Genomic DNA, 18420 nt, shown 5'->3' with positions numbered 1-18420 from the left:
GGGTGATGAGACGGCTCTTCCTCTTCAAAGACAGGAACAACCAGGGAGCTATGCCCAAATTTGGGGAGGTTTTTCTAGCTCAAATCAAACAATACCTTGAAGATTTCCCTAAATTCTTAACCTGTGACCAAACAGGTTCAAAAAATGAGGAGCTAGGGAGAGATAAATTGGGAGACTGGGGTTGACATATGTAAACTACTATATACAAAATAGGTAATTAGTAAGGACCTATCATATAGCACAGGGAACTCTACTCAATACTCTGCAGTGGTCTATATGGGAAAAGACTCTAAAAAGGAGTGGATATATGTCTAACTGATTCATTGTGCTATACACCTGAAGTGAAGTGAGTGAAGTAAAATTTGCTCAGTCATGTCCAACCAACTCTTTGCGACCCCATGGACTGTAGCCTGCCAGGCTCCTCTGTCCATGGAATTCTCTAAGCAAGAATACTGGAGTGGGTTGCCACGTCTTCCTCCATACCTGAAATGAATACAAAATTGTAAATCAACTACACTCCAATAAAAATTTTTTAAAAAATAAGGAGTTGGACTCCAAAGACCCAAGAAACAACTTCTTAAAAACTGCAATGTCAAGGTTTATAAAAATGTGTGTGTGTGTGTTAATATTCTGTCCCCACCCAAAGTCATGTTATGATATTGGATTGTCTGAAAACTATATCCCTTCTTTTACCAACCTCAATAAAGTGCTGACAAAATCAGGAGGAAGACAAAGCAGTTGGAATTCTCGTACACTGCTGGTGGAAGTATGGAATATCAGGCTTTTTTGCTGCTGTTGGGAACAGAGTCTGTTGTTCAACATTTACACTACAGCACTGGGGCTTCCCTCATAGCTCAGTCAGTAAAGAATGCGCCTGCAATGCAGGTGACCCTGGTTCGATTCCTGGGTCAGGAAGGTCCACTGGAGAAGGGATAGGCTACCCACTCCAGTATTCTGGCCTGGAGAATTCCATGGACTGTATAGTTCATGGGGTTGCAAAGAGTCAGACACAACTGAGTGACTTTCACAACAACTACTGGGGGAGCTAGTGAGTGTTTATATCACGCAGGGTTCTTATTTGCAGACAAGAGAATCCACTGCAACAAGTTTAAGCAGACAAGGTTTATTCTATTAGCTGTCTCACAAAACATCTAAGGGGGCAGGAAGCTCAGGTGCTTACATGGCCAGGAGTGATGCAGCCGGGAGACATGTCCCACCTCCCCACAGGAATGTTCCAGCAGAAACCCTACTGCTGTCACCATACACAGTCTGATTTTGGAGGTGTGGATAGTGGAAGATCCCATGCCGCCCCAGAAGCAGCATCCATGTGCCATCTTGTCTCACGTGGATGGGTCTGCTTGGAGGAATTCAGCCAAGCATGGCTCCCCAGCTGCATGGGAGTCTCAGAAAAGGCCCTTTCAGCTTCCCACAATCTACAGCACAGGAAGACATGAGCTAGGGGATTGACAGTGATGGTGAGTGCATGTATCTGATGGCGGTACCTGCTACAGGTATTTGGGGAGGGAGAGCAGATTGAGTCCAGGGGATCTGGGTGGAAGATTCGCAAGGAAGGCTGGAAGTCAGTGCCCAATAGAGGAGTCACCTGCGGGCAGGTGAGGACTGATGTCAGGACAGGGGCTAAATGTCTCAGAGAGGATGCTGAGAACAAACAGAGCAAGTGAGAGGACCTCTGGGAACACTTTCATTTACAAAGTTAGATCCAGTGAGACACAGGTTAAACTAAAGTTGCATTTTGCATGAAGAAGAGGAAAAAGGCTTTTTAATGATTGTTTTCACTGTGGGTTGGGGGAGAAGCAGAAGCAGTGAGATAAAATAATAAATTGGTGATGTTCTGACATAAGTCACTGTCAGGCCCAAAGGGTCCACATACACTTCCTTAGGAGGTGATCAGAAGTCAGTAGGCACCTCCCTGATGTTCACACAGCACCTCACTTTTCCTCAGGGACACCCCACCACCCCCAATCCATGAGGTCTCATCAGCAAAAGTGCCCTGCCCACCCTTACCAATGTGAGCAGTGGGAAGACATCCCAAGTCAGCTCCCCAAGGAATTGCAATTGTTTTTAATGAGATAGAGTTGACATACAATATAAAGTTGGTTTCAGATGTCCTACGTTGACTTCACACATCCATACACCACGTTAAGCTTAGTAACCACCTGCCCTCACAAAGTTACTGCACTGTTATTGACCATATTCCTTATGCTGTGTCACACTCTCAAGGAATCTGAATCGTGAGCCAAATGACAAAGACTCACCTCCCACCCTACCCCCAAATCAGAAGTTATCCCAGAGGCCGTTCCCTACAAAGGTTCCTTCAGGGATCCTCAGGGCTACCCTCTATCACTTTTTTTTTCCTTTTTGGTTGTACTGGATCTCTGTTGCTGTGTGCAGGGCTTTCTCTAGTTGCGGCAAGAGGGGACTACTCTTCATTGTGGTATGGGCTTCTCATTGCAGTGGGCTTCTCTTGTTGCAGAACTCAGGCTCTAGGCACATGGGCTTCAGCAGCTGCAGCATGGGGGCTCAGTAATTCTGGCTCACAGGCTCTAGAGCACTGGCTCAGTGCCTGTGGTGCACAGGGCTTACTTGCTGTGCGGCATGTGGGATCCTTCCTGACCTGGGATTGAACCCATGACCCCTGCATTGGCAGGCTGACTCAACCACTAGACCACCAGGGAAGCTTCCTATCACTGTTGAGCTCTCAATGAAAAATGCTTCCATCAAGTCTGTGAGCTTCCTAATGCCCTTCTAATGTTCGTTAGGTTTAAGTTAACTAGTGTCTATTTTTATTGTTCATGCATAAGTGCTGCAGGAGAAAGAGTCCCAGTCTTCTCCTGGTGAGGCATGTGCTTGTTGACCCTCACTCGGCAAATCGCGGGATTTGGCAGGTCACTGTGATAATGGCCGCCAATGAACATGTGTCCCTTTGCAATGGGACATTGCTGCCCCTCCCATCAAGACTCCATCCTTGAAGTCTATGTCTCCACACCACCTGGATCTGGGCTGGCCTTCTGACTTACTTTGACTATTAGAATATGGCGGGTGTGATGGTGTGTGATTTCTGAGTCTAGGCCTTAAGGGGCCCAGCAACCTCCTGGAACCCTGAGGCTGCTACGCTGTGAGGAAGCCCAGGCTCACTGGAGGAGGTGAGCTGGAGAAACAGGCAACCTGTTGAAGTGGTCGTCCAGGTGGGACCAATTTGGCAGTGACAGCAGACGGAGGCAGTGAACAGGGCAGAGGCAAAGCTACTGGCCAACTGGGCATTTGCCAAAGGTCCCAGGAAGCAGTGAAAGTGAAGTGAAAAGTGAAAGTCGCCCAGTCGTGTCCAACTCTTTGCAACTCTACGGACTATACAGTCCACGGAATTCTCCAGGCCAGAATACCGGAGTGGGTAGCTGTTCCCTTCTCCAAGGGATCTTCCCAACCCAGGGATCGAACCCAGGTCTCCTGCAATGCAGGCAGATTCTTAACCAGCTGAGCTACCAGGAAGCAGGGAGCCCACAAATGAAAAGAAACAGCCTTGGTGCCAATGGAGAAAAAGTCAAAGTGGTCTGGTCAGAAGATCCAATCAGCCAGAATACTGCCTCAAGGCAAAGCCTCCTCTAGAGCCAGGCCTTGCCTCTCTTCCATTCTGGGAAGACTACGAGAGGTGAGGAAGCTGCAGAAGAAATGAAGAAATGTGTGAGGCTAGCAGAGATGGGTTCATGAGATTTAAGGAATGAAGCCGTCTCCATGAGAGAAGTACAAGGCAGAGCAGCAAGTGCTGATGAAGAAGCTACAGCCAGTCACACAGAAGACTTAGCCGAGATAATGACTGAAGGTGGCTGCACTAAACAGTAGGTTGTCAATGAGATGAAACAACCTCGGGTTAGAAGATGCCACCCAGGACTTTAATATCTAGAGAGGAGAAATTCACTGAATGTTTTAAGCTCACTATTGAGAGCTACTGCTCAGAAAAAAAAGATTCCTTTCAAAATATTACTGTTCATTCACAATGTACCTGGTCACCAAGAGCTCTGATAGAGACGGACATGATGCATGTTGTGGTCATGCTTGTGAACACCGACCGTATCCATTCTGTAGCCCACGGAGCAAGGTGTCATTTCTACTTTCAAGTATTAGTTTTTTTAACAAATACATTCCATGGGCCATAGCTGCCACATAGAGTGAGTCTCTGATAGATCTGGACAAAGTCAACTGAAAACCTTCTAGAAAGGATTCACCACTCAAGATCCATTGAGGAATTCATGACTCAGGGGAAGAGGTCAAAATACCAACATTAACAGAAGTTTGGAAGAAGTTAATTCCAACACTTATGGATGACTTTGAAGGTTTCAAGACTTCAGAGGAAAACACCTCAGTAGATGATGTGATCTTATATACAGAAAATCCTAACTACTATACCAAAAAAAACTGTTAGAACTAATAAACAAATCCAGTAAAGTTTTAGAATAAAAAGTCTATATACAAAAATCAGTTGCCTTTCTATACACTTAAAACTATCAGAAAGAAAAATTAAGAAAACAACCCCATATACAATGACATCAAAGCAGTAAATACTTAGGAATAAATTTTTAAAAAGTAGGTAAAAAACCCATACATTGAAAACTTTAAGACACAATGGAAGAAATTAAGGAAGACACAAATAACTGGATGAAAAGCCCTTGTTCATGGACTGAAAGAATTCATATTCTTAAAATGTCCATACTACCCAAAACCATCCATATATTAAATGCAAAATTCCACTGGCATTTTTCACAGAAATAGGGAAAACAATCCTAAAATTGATATGGAACCACAAAAGACCCCAAACAGTCACAGCAATCTTCAGAAAGAACAAAGCTGGAAGCTTCATTCTTCCTGATTTCAACCTATATTATAAAGTAATCAGAATGGTATGATACTGGCATAAAAACAGACACAGAGACCAATGGAAGAGAATTGAGAGCCCAGAAATAAACCTAATTTATGTCTGTGCTTATAAAATATGTTCCACTAATATTTGACATGGGAGCCAAGAATATGCAATGGGGGAAGGACAGCCTCTTTAACAAACGGTGTGGGGAAAACTGGATAAACACATGCAGAAAAAGACATCGGACCCTATTCTACACCACTCACAAAAATTAGCTCAAGATGGGTTAAAGACTTAAATATAATAGCCGATATAATATTCCTAGAAGAAAATATAGGTAAGAAACTCCATGGCATTGTTCTTTGCAGTGATTTCTTGGATATGACAGCAAAAGTACAGGCAACAAAAACACAAACAAGAGGAACTAAAAAACTAGAAAGCTTCTGCAGAGCAAAGGAAACAATCTGCAGAATGTAAAGGAAAGCCATGTAATAAAAGGAAATATTTGCAAACCATAGACCTGGTAAGGGATTAATATTCCAAATATGTAAGGAACCTGTACAACTCAATAGCAAACAATAAATAAGGAACTTGATTTACAAATAGGCAAAGAAACTGAACAGACAAATTTTTTCCAAGGAAGATATACAGAAGGTCAACAGGTACATGAAAAAGTGCCCAACACCACTAATCTTCAAGGAAATCAGAACTACGAGATTTCATTTCACATCTGTTAGGATGGCTGTTCTTAAAAAGGAAAGAGATTTCCAATGTTTGTGAAGGTACGAAGAAATGGGAACCCTAGTACATCATTGATGGGAATGTAAATTGGTACAGCCGCTGTGGAAAACAGCTCAGGGGTGCCTCAAAAAATTAAAAAATAGAAGTACCACATGATCCAGCAATTCCACTCCTGGTCATATATCTGAAGGAAACAAAACCAGTATCTGGAAGATAAACTCACACTCCCATATCCACTGCAGCCTTATTCACAACAGCCAAGATATGGGAACAATGTAAGTGCCTGTCAATGGACGAATGGATGAAGAAAATGCGGTCAGTACACACAATGAAATATTATTCAGCCAAGAGAAAGGAGAAGATCCCGTCATTAGCAACAATACAGATGAAACTTGAGGGGGTTAAGAGTGAAATAAATGAAGATAAACACTGCATCATCTGAAAACATTCTAGAACCAATGATGATGAAGAAGTTATGTTGGGGGCCTGTGGAACAGCACAGCGCTGGTCAGAAGTCAGCATGGGTTCACAAGTGGCACAGTTGTTCTTGTTCAGTTGCTCTGGGACTCGATGGATGGCACCATGCCAGGACTCCCTGTCCATCACCATCTCCTGGAGTTTGCCCAAGTTCATGTCCATTGAATCGGTCATGCTGTAACACAGTGATGCTGTACTAATACTGTTTGACAGAATCAAGGGATTAATCACCAAATTACTCTGAAAACAGGGTTGCTTGACTTTGGCAAGAGTGGTGACACGGGGAGAAGGAAAGCAGGGTGAGTAAGAACATGACGGATGCATCTATTGACCTGTTAAGAAGATCCCTAACCAGGTGCCAACTCTGCATGCTGCGCTGTGCAGCATGTTTAGCCAGGACCTGGATAAAGACAGAAAAACTCATCTGAGGATAACACAGAGCTGGAGGAAGAGCCAGGATGACACAGAAGCCCAAGAGGCCTGAGCCCAACAGGAACACGATTAAGTTCTTCACTGGGTACCTTCCACTGGCCAGACTCTGGTCACACGGGACACACGTGAGGCTTTAGTTGCCTGCAGGCTGGTGCGAGCCACAGAAGAGATGCGGCCACTGCAGGAAAGTAGCTTCCAACGCATGGGGCGCCTGCTGTGCCCTTGAGATCACATGCAGCTCTGCCCACGGGAGAGACCAAGGCCCCTGGGCAGGGATGGCCTGATCTCAACAGACTTGAAGTGAGCTGCTGCGTGACCTTGGTGTGGCTTCTCTGCTCTCTCTGGTGCTCGGCGCCCACCTCCACTCAGGAAGTGTCTGTATTTGGTCTGTGTTTTGTGTTGCCAGAAGAAGTCTGTCTCCTATAAAGTAAACCACGGAAGGCAAGATTAAAAGGCCCCTGCTACCCGGTGGCACCAGGCAGTGCTCTGTTTTAAGTCCCAGGCCCACAGTCTGCCAAGACCTCTCAGGAAAGCCGTACATGGTACGATTCTCTCCCATTCTCAGTCAAACCATGCTTTAGTGGACAATAAACAGCGAGTTTGATAAATAAGCAGCGAGGAGGAGTCGGACAGGTTGGGAGGGACATGAAGACTGGGATTTACACTCTGTAAGCAGAGCTGCCCCCAGAATCTAATTTTAGCCACTTGTCTCACAGTAAGAGTTGGAAATGACCTTCAGCAGGAGAATAGGAGCCTGAGGAAAGCAGGGATGAACAGCCTCTCTGAGGCAGTTGAGGATGTCGTGGGGTTTCTTCCTGAGCTGTCATGTTTCCTTCCTAACCTCGCCTTGCGGTCAGACCTGACCCTCCAGCTGGCCATTAAGTATATACACGCACCTCTGCTGCTGCCTGGAGTTGAAAGCGACCTTCCAAGATGATGGAAAAGCACTCTTCCACCCAATGCTACAAAAGCAGCAAACATTTTCTGACATCTACCATATTCCCTGCACACTGTGAGGGAGGGGAGATGTTTAAAAACACGGTTGGCTCTCCATCTCTGAGGATGACCACTGCGCAGAGGACCGACTGTCCCACATCATCTTACATAAGGGACTGGAGCACATACTCTGGTCCTGGACTGTGATGAAAATAAACAAAACTCTTCCCCCACACAAGCAGGCTCAGAACTTCTGCTCTAGCGCTCTCAACATCGCCACCCCCCATCACATGGTGTGGTTGCATCCATCAAGGCAGCATCTGTGTTAATGACACTTAAACCCATTGCTCCACTTTTGTTTCTGACCCAGTGTCTCTTTCACGTCCTTCAGATATTCAGAGTCTTGGTTTTTGCCCCTTCAGCTCATCTCCCTTTATGGTTTTCAGATCCTTCATCAAGTTGACCACATGCACTGTTCACACTCAGGTCTGTCTGAGTTCCTCTGAGGTGGGATCCGGGAACTGGGTTGTGAGCGATGAACCTCGTGTTTCATCACTGTCCATATGCCAGGCACACAGGCTCTTCTGTCTGTACAGACAGGCTGCAGCTCTTCACTCAGCATGAGCCGCTGGTGATCAAATGCTATGGCAGGAAACCCCTGACAGATCTGTTCAACAAGTCCACTGCCCTACGACAGAGTCTACAAAACTGGAGATTCACTCTGTAAAAGCTGACTTAGACAAGGGAAACAGGACAGCTTCCTGGACCTCAATGCCTGTGGGCTGGAGGAATGACCACAAACTGCATCTGGGTCACCAGGATTTCAAACCAAGAGGTTTACACCACTGCAGATTCAAATGGACCATCTGGATACTGAACAATCTGCACTGGGTCAGAATAAAGCAATTCAGCAAGCCCCTTTCCAACTCTGTGTTCCAAGTACTTGAATGTACAGAGGTGATGTGATCTGAGCTTTTTTCCCCCTATTTTCCAGCTATGTTCTTATTTGAAGCAGACAACTGGATCAGAGTACAGGGGCTGAGAAATTATTATAAAGTCACAGAGTGTCAGCATTACCCATCTATGGCCTTATCATCCTAAATGCGACTCATCTCATCTGATCTCAGAAGCTAAGCACAGTCGGGCTTGGTTAGGACTTGGATGGGAGATTGCCTGGGAATACCAGGTGCCATGAGCTTTTAGAAAAGTTTCAACATCACCAAAATGCCAAATAAGGATGTCTCTTCTATACTTAGGCAAGAAGTATTTCAAGAGAGGATAACTATATAGGCATTAGTATATTACAGATATGCTATGTATATTATGTATGGTAATATATTATTATTATTGACATCATATAACGTCTAAAAATTATCACTGTTGTACCACTAGATCAAACTTAACTGAGAAACCCTTTACCAGACACGGTTCTTCCTTCACGTTGCTATGGGGACTTGGACACCCAGACAGCCATGCGGCTCCTGGGAGGTCATCTGTGTGGTCTGGCATGGTGGGGCTTCCCCCTGCTACATCCCAGAGGTGGATAAACCAGACACAGAGCAGCATGCACGTGGTGTTAGTCACTTGGCCTTTCTGAAGAGGATTTCCTTCACAGGCACATTCCCCTTTCCTGCTACTTACTGTCCAAGGAAAATGGCACCAACTATAAATCACCACAGACAGGCTCTCACCATAGAAGCAGGAGCCTGTGTGGACCCTGAGGGAAGGCCCCCTGCAAAAGGGTTATCTGGAAAGATGTGTATGTATATGCAGAAGGGTCAGACACGTCATATTTCTATAAACACAATCCTTAAGAAGAAACATAGCAGAATTTGGCTAAGAATAAAGTGGTTTGTTGAGCTTTGGAGTTTATTTCTTTTTAGAAAAAAAGAGAAAATTTATAAGATGCAAAGGTCTCACATAATGTATTATCATGGACGAATGTTCTCTTTATACCCTAACATGAGCCCTGGCCTAGCCAGTGTTTGGAAAAACATGGACAGTGTGACCGCATTTGGGACCCATCATGGACACTCAGAAACACACCACAGGGTGAAAGGAGGACTTGATGACAAGTGCTGTCGGGCCAGCCTGTTCCAAGAGCAAGCCGAGAATCAGAGGAACCAACGTGGCCTTCCTGAGGGGACCCTTGAGTGTGTTCCTTGCTGCCCTGTGCATGGGGCACCTTCCCCATCCTGGCAGCACCCATCTCCTCTATTAAGCCACAGCAGCAACAAAAAATGGTAACGCTCCTTTGGTGGTCTTTTGTGTGTTTTTGTAGGTTCCCAGTTTCTTATTTCCATCTTCCTTTTCAAGATTCAGGTCCAAGTCTTTAAAGTAGTACAGGTGCCTAGCATCTTTCATGAATTTTTCAGGATCCAGTTCTGCCCAATGATAATGCACTAAAAAGAACAAAGATAAGACATATTACTCAGAAAGGTCCCAAAATTTGCTTTCAAATCATATTAAAATACATGACCAAGCATAACAAAACAGCTAGAGATATCCTTTCAAGTTCATACAACAACAAGAGAATGACAGTGTTTTTTTTCACCTTACTGGGAGAAATGTGCCGTGCTGTCATGTATCAGTGCTAATACCTCTCACCAAAGAGATGCCAATTTAGCAGAACTTCATCCTTAGAGCTCAAAAAGACACCAACCAAGTATCTGGGAATTAAACAACATACTTCTGAATGGTCTTTGTATCCAAGAGAAGTCACATGGCAAATCAGAAAACATTTTAAAGTGAGTGAAAATACAACAATCAAAATTTGTGATATTCATCTATAGCAGTGATTAGAGGAAAATTCATAGTATCAAATGCTTATTACATTAGAAAACAAGAAAGCTTTCAAGTCAATAATTGGAGTTTCCATCTTAAGGAATTAAAAGAATAAAAGCAAAGTAAACCCAAAACAAGCAGGAGAAGGGGAATAACAAGAGCAGGAAGTAATGAAATTTCAAACAGAAAAACAAAAGAGAAAATTTTTTAAAAAGATGACTAAAACTAATATACTTCTTGCTAGACTTATCAAGAAAAAAAGAGAAGAAACAAGTTACGAGTATCAGGAATCAAAGAGGCAACAACAGAACATTTTACAGACATTAAAAGAATGAAAAGGATATATTGCAACTTTATGCCCACAAATTAGACATGGATAAAATGGACAAATCTCTTGAAAAAAATACAAGGCTCATTTCCAAATACTTTTAACAATGAGGGAGGCAGAGGGATTGGGAGCCTAAAGAAAGCATACGAACAGGGTACAAACTAAATGCTTGTTCTTGGGATATTTTTTATATTGCTCAAAGGAGGGTAGGTTCTTTACTATAGAATGCCCAAGTGTCTTCCTTGGCAATTCTTAGAATTTCCTTTTGCAATTCTGAGCCTACAACAAAAGCCAGATGGTCATGCCAAGATTGACATGGCAACCATTTGTCATCCAGTTTAGTTCAGTTCAGTCGCTCAGTTGTGCCTGACTCTTTGTGACCCTATGGATTGCAGCACGCCAGGCCTCCCTGTCCACCACCAACTTCTGGAGCTTTCTCAAACTCACGTCCATTGAGTTGATGATGCCATCCAGCCATTTCATCCTCTGTTGTCCCCTCTCCTCCTGCCTTCAATCTTTCCCAGCATCAGGGTCTTTTCCTATGAGTCAGTTCTTTGCATCAGGTGGCCAAAGTATTGGAGTTTCAGCTTCAGCATCAATCCTTCCAATGAATATTCAGGACTGATTTCCTTTAGGATTGACTGGTTGGATCCCCTTGCAGTCCAAGGGACTCTCAAGAGTCTTCTCCAACACCACAGTTCAAAAGCATCAATTCTTTGGTGCTCTTTATAAAGCACTGAAGACTATATAAAATTTTCTTTATAGTCCAACTCTCATATCCATACATGACTACTGGAAAAACCATAGCTTTGACTAGATGGACCTTTGTTGACAAAGTAATGTCTCTGCTTTTTAATATGCTGCTTAGGTTGGTCATAGCTTTTCTTCCAAGGAGCAAGTGTCTTTTAATTTCATGGCTGCAGTCACCATCTGCAGTGATTCTGGAGCCCCAAAAAAATAAAGTCTGACACTGTTTCCATTGTTTTCCCATCTATTTGCCATGAACTGATGGGACTGGATGCCATGATCTTAGATATCTGAATGTTGAGTTTTAAGCCAACTTTTCCACTCTCCTCTTTCACTTTCATCAAGAGGCTCTTTAGTTCTTCACTTTCTGCCATAAGGGTGGTGTCATCTGTGTATCTGAGGTTATTGATATTTCTCCCAGCGATCTTGATTCCAGCTTGTGCTTCATCCAGCCTGGCATTTCTCATCATGTATTCTGCATATAAGTTAAATAAGCAGGGTGACAATATACAGCCTTGATGTACTCCTTTCCCGATTTGGAACCAGTCTGTTGTTCCATGTCCGGTTCTAACTGTTGCTTCTTGATTTGTCATCCAAGTTTAACTAAATCCCAGACTTAACAGAGCAGTTTCTATCCCCTCAGATCTAAATTAATTGGATGAACTTCAGTAAAAGCAAAAGCACAGTAGTTTACACATGGAGATGCCACATCTGTAAACATGCTTCCAGCAGATGTACTCAACACAGGTCACACTCTTAGGAAAGAGTCATATTATGAGTAGATGTCTCAATGGAATTATCAGCCTTCCATTCCAGAGTCCAGCTTGACACTGAAGTTCACAGGCCCACATGAGGAAGGCTTGTTTGAACTGCAGCTTGTCCAAGTTCTTTAGGTCTATCTGGACACACAAGAGGAATAAAAATTTCCTCCAGGTCTACCCTCGTGCTCTGAAACCCACCTGCCACAGTTCTGCACTACACTGTAACCGATATCTGAAAAAACACAAAGGTAATACGTAACTTAATTCCCAGAGACCATAATACTTCCATTTTACAGTCCAGAAAAGTAACCCACTTGCTCCTATATTTCAATCAAGATATTAACCCAAACTTAAGAGCCAGGGCCTTTCAACACCTTTCTCACCTGCAATACCAGTAACTAAAATACTGAAACTAGTTTCCATGTCCCATCTTTGGGGAACTCCACCTTCTTGGCATAGATTAAAACCTTTGTTTTTGAACCTAAAATGAGCTTTGGAATCCTGTTTGAATACATTATTCTTTTACATTTCCTACCATTAAATATTCTACATTTTAATGAACTGTGATAATAAATTTATGCTTCAAGCATCCAATGTGCAGATGAAAGTGATATGGTTTACTACACAAGAATACACGATCCAGAAAGTGCTCATGATATTCTGCTTGATGGTAAACACAGGTCACATTATACCTACAGTATGTCTCCAACTTTGTAAACTTAGAAAGCCATAGAATTTTCTGCTTAGAGAAAACATAAAAGCATTAAGAAGTGTCTAATAACTTGGCACCACTATTTCAAGACCTTATGAAAGAAGCTGCTGGGGTGGTTCTTCTTCACTGCCTTCAAACGCTGGTTGGGTGGGAGAGAGTCCAGGGTCAGGAGCAAGGGCTCCTTCAACAGCCTGTATAAACCCTGAGTCTCTCAAAGATGCTGACTTCCAGCTGATCTGTTTCTGGTTTTAAGCCTTTTGAGCAACCAGAAGATGTGACTGCCAGAGTCAGAACATACACACCACAGACCTGCTCTCCAAACCACTGTCAAAAGAACCTAGTTTCATTTATTTTTATTTAGTTCTGGTCATGGCTGGAAACTAACATGAGCTCATTGACACAGAAAAAGCAGACTGTTCCATGAAAAACATAAGCTACTGGGAGGTCAGTGTTATCAATGAAGGATTCATGCAGCCTGTCTAGCATGTTAGGGACCCCAGTAAGGCCTGTGGCACGCTCTCAGAGCAGACATTCTTCCTATGCATGAGTTCTGTGGGTCCTGGCTTGGCACTGAGAACATAGGGACAATGGTGTCATTCCTAACTGAGAAAGGAAAGCTTGGTGTCAACTAATAAGCCAAGCAGGGGAAAAAATAAAACTAATGTCATTTGATCATGGAAGGAACAAACTCTGACAGCAGTTAGTTTTTATTTTTTGCCTTAAATTCTACCCCACGTATTTCTAATGCATACTTGTTCATATTTAACCACACCCACAGTGGCTCAGATGACGGTCTCAAAAATCTTAGTTTGATCCCTCCAAGCTGCTGCTGCTAAGTCGCTTCAGCCATGTCCAGCTCTGTGCGACCCCATAGACGGCAGCCCACCAGGCTCCCCATCTCTGGGATTCTCCAGGCAAGAACACTGGAGTGGGTTGCCATCTCCTTCTCCAATGCATAAAAGTGAAAGTGAAGTCACTCAGTCGTGTCCGACCCTCAGCGACCCCATGGACTGCAGCGCACCAGGCTCTTCCGTCCATGGGATTTTCCAGGCAAGAGTACTGGAGTGGGGTGCCATTGCCTTCTCCCCCTCTAAGCTAATGCCACCCAAAAGAACTTTGTGCAGTGACAGACTGTGGTCTATCAGCTCTGCGCAGCGTAGCAGCCACCAGCTGCACGTAGCCACTAAGCACTTGAAATGTGGCTACTGTGACTAAGGAAATTAAACATATTTAATTTTAATTAATTTGCATTTAAATATCCACAGGCAAGTAGTGTCTACTATATTAGCACACTCCAGGTTATCAGCAAGCTTAGCTCTGCACTTGAGCAATAAGCAGAATCGTTATTACGGTCAGAGTCTTGCTGATTTGTTTCTAATAAATAAGGCAACTGAGGTGCAAGGAAGTAAATCCAACCCCCTTGCCAGTAAAGTGACATAATATGCCTGCTCCTGTGTAATATCTGCATCCTGTAAAACAAAGGCCAGAAAAACACTTGTGGTTTGGGACCAATAACCTCCTTCCAGCAAGAGGAGAGAAAACAGGGCAGAAAATAACGCTGGAAGAAACACTCCTTAAAATTTCCCAGATGAATTGAAAGACATGCATTTATAGATTCCAGAAGTTCAGGAAACCAAAGCAATCATCAGAATGAGGCTTAGATATTTAAAACAAGATGCTGGAATTGTCAGATAAGGAAAAGTAACTACGATTAATATGTTAAGGGCTCTACTGGGAAGAGTAGACAACGCTCGAGAAAAGACAGGTAATGTATGCAGAGAGACAGAAGCTCCAGAAAGGATCAAAAGAAAAGGAAGAGAGCTTCCTGTGGGCTCATCAGCCCCAGGAGAAGTCAGTGGGCTTGCAGAAGGTCAACACAGACTTCCAAACTGAACTTCCAAGAGAGAGAGAAAGGAGTAGGGGGAAAGAAACACACTGTCCAAGAACCTTGGGGAAACTGCACAAGGGATAACATACACAAAACCAAATTCCAGGAGGAGAAGGTGGAAAGAGCAGAGAAGTAATGATGGCCAAGAACAGCCCAGACACCAAATCACAGACCCAGGAAGCTCAGAGCATACCCATCAAGAACCGCACTGGGGCAGATCATAAGCAAACTGCAAAAAACAAAGAGAAAATCTTGAAAGAAGCTGTGTGCAGAGTGGGAGGAGAGGCACACGTTACCTGCAGCAGAACAAGGCTGTGAGTTACACAGGACTTCTCAGGAGAGACTACGCTAGCAAGGAAAGAGTGGAATGAGATATCTAAAATGTTCAAGCGAGAAAACCACCACCAATCTAGAATTCTATACCAACAAAACTATCCTTCAAAAGTGAAAGGGAAATGAAGGCTTGGTTTGATCCATAAGAAACGCTCAAGGAAGTTCTCAGGCAAGAGGAACACGACACAGGTCAGAAACTTGGATTCACATAATGAAAGGAAGTGTATCCCCTGACCAGGGATGGAGCCCATGCCCCCTGCAGTGGAAGCACAGAGCCCTACCCAGTGGGCTACCAGAGAAGTCCCCAGATCAGTTCTTTTTCTTATTCTTGGTTCTTCTAAAAAAAAAAAAAAAGTCTTTATAAGGTAATAATAGGTAACAATGCACTGGGCTGTGGGACACACGGAAGGTGACATGAGTGACACAGCATCACCAGGTCTGGGACCCGCTTCCATGAGGCACCTGCACAAATAAGGTGGCCACGCTGTTTGAGGATGGGCTCAGATTAGTGAAAAATGTAGACTGCAAACTCTAGGAAACCACTGGAAAAAGGTTGTTTAAAGTTAAAAAAAATAATAAAATAAAAACACTATCGCAGGCACAGAGTGTCTTATACCATGAAACACCAGCACAGGGATGGAAAAAGTGACAAGAATACTGACACAGGGAAGCAAAGTAAAGTTCAGGAATGAGAGATCCCACCTTCACCAGGGAAACAGCAGCAAAAAGTGACGAGATAGCCTTCTACAGAGCACACACACACACACACACACACACACACACACACACAACTGCTCTAGCACCTTAGAAAGAAACGTGCTCTGCCAGGACTCGTCTCACTATGCAGACAAAGGTTAAGTTGGAAAAGCACACGGATGGCAGCATCCAAAACACTTTCCTTGTTTGGTTTCGAGGGCTGAAAGCTCAGGACAGAAATGCGGGTATTGGTCGGGAGTGCCTCTCTCACACCCTCCCAGTGGCAGCTTGGTCGATGCTCAAACAAGGGAACACTGCAGCCTGTGGTCCCAAGTGGAAACCACACTCTATTTCACAGGCAGCAGCCCTGATGCCTTTAGCCATGGGCCAGAAAGAGGGTAACTGAGCTGTGGCCTCACAGGAAACCTTGGATCCTCCTAGCACAGTGAGGAGCCTGAGGAATGGGATGGAGGGCAAAAGAGGAGCTGATTTTAGCAGTTTCATGTCCATTTGGTAAGATAAGGAATGTCTGCTGTATAACAGAGAGATGGTGACACCCTGGGAATGTCCTCTGAACCAAGGGGGTTTGGGCTCATTTTCAAAGAAACACTTGCCCAAGATCCTGCAGCCTCTCACTCCATCTTCTCTTGCTTTTTTTTTCTCTCTCAAGCCTCAGAAATTCAGAGCTGCTCCCCTTCAGGCCTGTGATGCTCCTGAGGGCACTTGTTTTTAAAGAAAAGTAAATGAAACCCATATCAAATGAAAACCACAGCTCCCCTCATTGTGGGGAGGTGGGGGGACTGTTTTCCTGTAGAGCAAGGTAGATGGCAAGGTCACCTTCCATCTGTCACCACCTGTCTGCTCTTACAGACTTCTGGACACTGGGTGGTAGCTCTGGGAGGAGCGGCTGGGAGGACACATTTCGGCAGAAGGGCAGCACAGGTCCACAGGCCTCAAACCCCTAATAGACCTGTGGAGACCCCTGTAGGGTCTACAAATCTGGAAGCGTCCCCTGGTCTTCGCCTGGTGTGGGTGTCTCAGAGGACCCCTCCTCAATTTACACCTGCACCAGCCACAGAGTCTCTGCCGCCATCTCGGTGTGAATAACTACAGCTGGACCCCCTATCTTAAACAGTCAGGAAAGGAGGTTTCACTTCAGGCCCCTGGTCCAAAACCCAGCGGCTGCAGTTATATTCATATAAATGTGGCTTTGACATCTTCATGGACCCATCTACACTGCCTCAAGAGCCTCCATCCCATAAGCAGCAGCGGCTGGATCCTCAAGGCTCAGTGAGTCTGTCTCCTACGGTGCCAGCACCTGGGCCCCACACGTGGTCCTGAGGGACCCTGGCCAACTTGGCCACACCTCGGTCTCTAGCACCACAGATCCCTCAAGGCTCACCCAGACACCTGACGGAAGTCACAGCTGAAACCTGCGAGGCCTGTCAGTGCTCGTCAAGGGCTGAGGCCGTGAGACACCTCGCTGCCTGGACGCAGCTGACCACTCAGCCTCTGGGGCTCACCTCCCCTCCACTGAGACCTGCGGTCGGCCCAGGGGACCCAATGCAGCTCCTTTGCACCTTCCCAGGGCAGGCGAGACGGCCCCTCAGCGGCTCTGCCACGTCTTGGTGGCCACGTCTTGCCGAGGGGACCTGGAGGCACCCTGCACAGCAGTCTCACCCACACGGGGTCCCCATCCACCCCGTCCGCTGGGCGTGGTGACTTGCCTGCCTTTTCCACCATCACTGAACTCCACTCACTTAGTTCACAGAAGAAAAACTAAGGAAGCAGAAACGACATAACTCACTCACTGTCACACAGAAACTGGTAGGATGCAGGTAAGAACCTGATGAAGTTCTGAGTCACGGCTGGACTCACTTAATTAGCATAATCAGAAAACTAACTTCAAGAGCCGCCCTGCACACTGCCTTTATGTGGCCCGTCACCCCCGGATTTAGGATTTCTGGACGGACTGTAAGTCAGAGGTGGTAACGGTATTTCTGACGACAGAACTGACTATATCAATGATGATCAAGTCCTCAGCAGGTCTTGGAAGAGGTGGGAATGGAACTTTTACACATATATGCCACATAAAAGGTTAAATGTGTGTTCATGAATACCAAACATGACTTATACACCAAATTTCAGGTTCAGAAGACTCCCTTCTGAGGACAGTGAAAAAGGTGGCTTAAAACACAGCATTCAAAAAACAAAGATCATAGCTCTTTCCCCCCTGGAGCCGTGCTGGTTCTGCAGCTCTGTGGCAAGCTGCGGAGTCTGGGTTCTGATCCGCAGGATGGGGTTTGTTAAAGTTGTCAAGAACAAGGCCTACTTCAAGAGATACCAAGTGAAATTCAGAAGAAGGCAAGAGGGCAAAACTGACTACTATGCTCGGAAATGATTGGTAATCCAAGATAAAAATAAGTACCACACACCTAAATACAGAATGATTGTTCGTGTAACGAACAGAGATATCATTTGTCAGATTGCTTATGCCCATATAGAAGGAGATATGATAGTTGGTGCAGCTTATGCTCACGAACTCCCAAAATATGGTGTGAAGGTTGGCCTGACAAATTATGCTGCGGCATATTGTACTGGCCTGCTGCTGGCCCGCAGGCTTCTTAATAGGTTTGGTATGGACAAAATTTATGAAGGGCAAGTCGAGGTGACTGGAGATGAATACAATGTGGAAAGCATCGATGGTCAACC

At 44.8% G+C, this 18420-nt stretch overlaps 1 protein-coding gene across 1 annotated transcript in view; it reads right to left on the bottom strand.

Annotated features, from left to right (window-relative positions):
* Window positions 1-9304: 9304 nt before the first annotated feature.
* DTD1 (D-tyrosyl-tRNA deacylase 1) overlaps window positions 9305-18420 on the bottom strand; it is a 78866-nt gene continuing 69750 nt past the window's right edge. Inside the window, exon 6 of the mRNA XM_010836597.1 lies at window positions 9305-9861. The gene's annotated coding sequence lies outside the window, so the exon portion shown is untranslated. The remainder of the gene's footprint in view (window positions 9862-18420) is intronic.

This window comes from Bison bison, unplaced genomic scaffold, assembly GCF_000754665.1.
Source record: "Bison bison bison isolate TAMUID 2011002044 unplaced genomic scaffold, Bison_UMD1.0 scf7180017864063, whole genome shotgun sequence".
Lineage (NCBI taxonomy): Eukaryota > Metazoa > Chordata > Mammalia > Artiodactyla > Bovidae > Bison > Bison bison.
The sequence above is the reverse complement of the archived record's forward strand: the minus strand, read 5'-3'. Positions and strand labels throughout refer to the sequence as shown.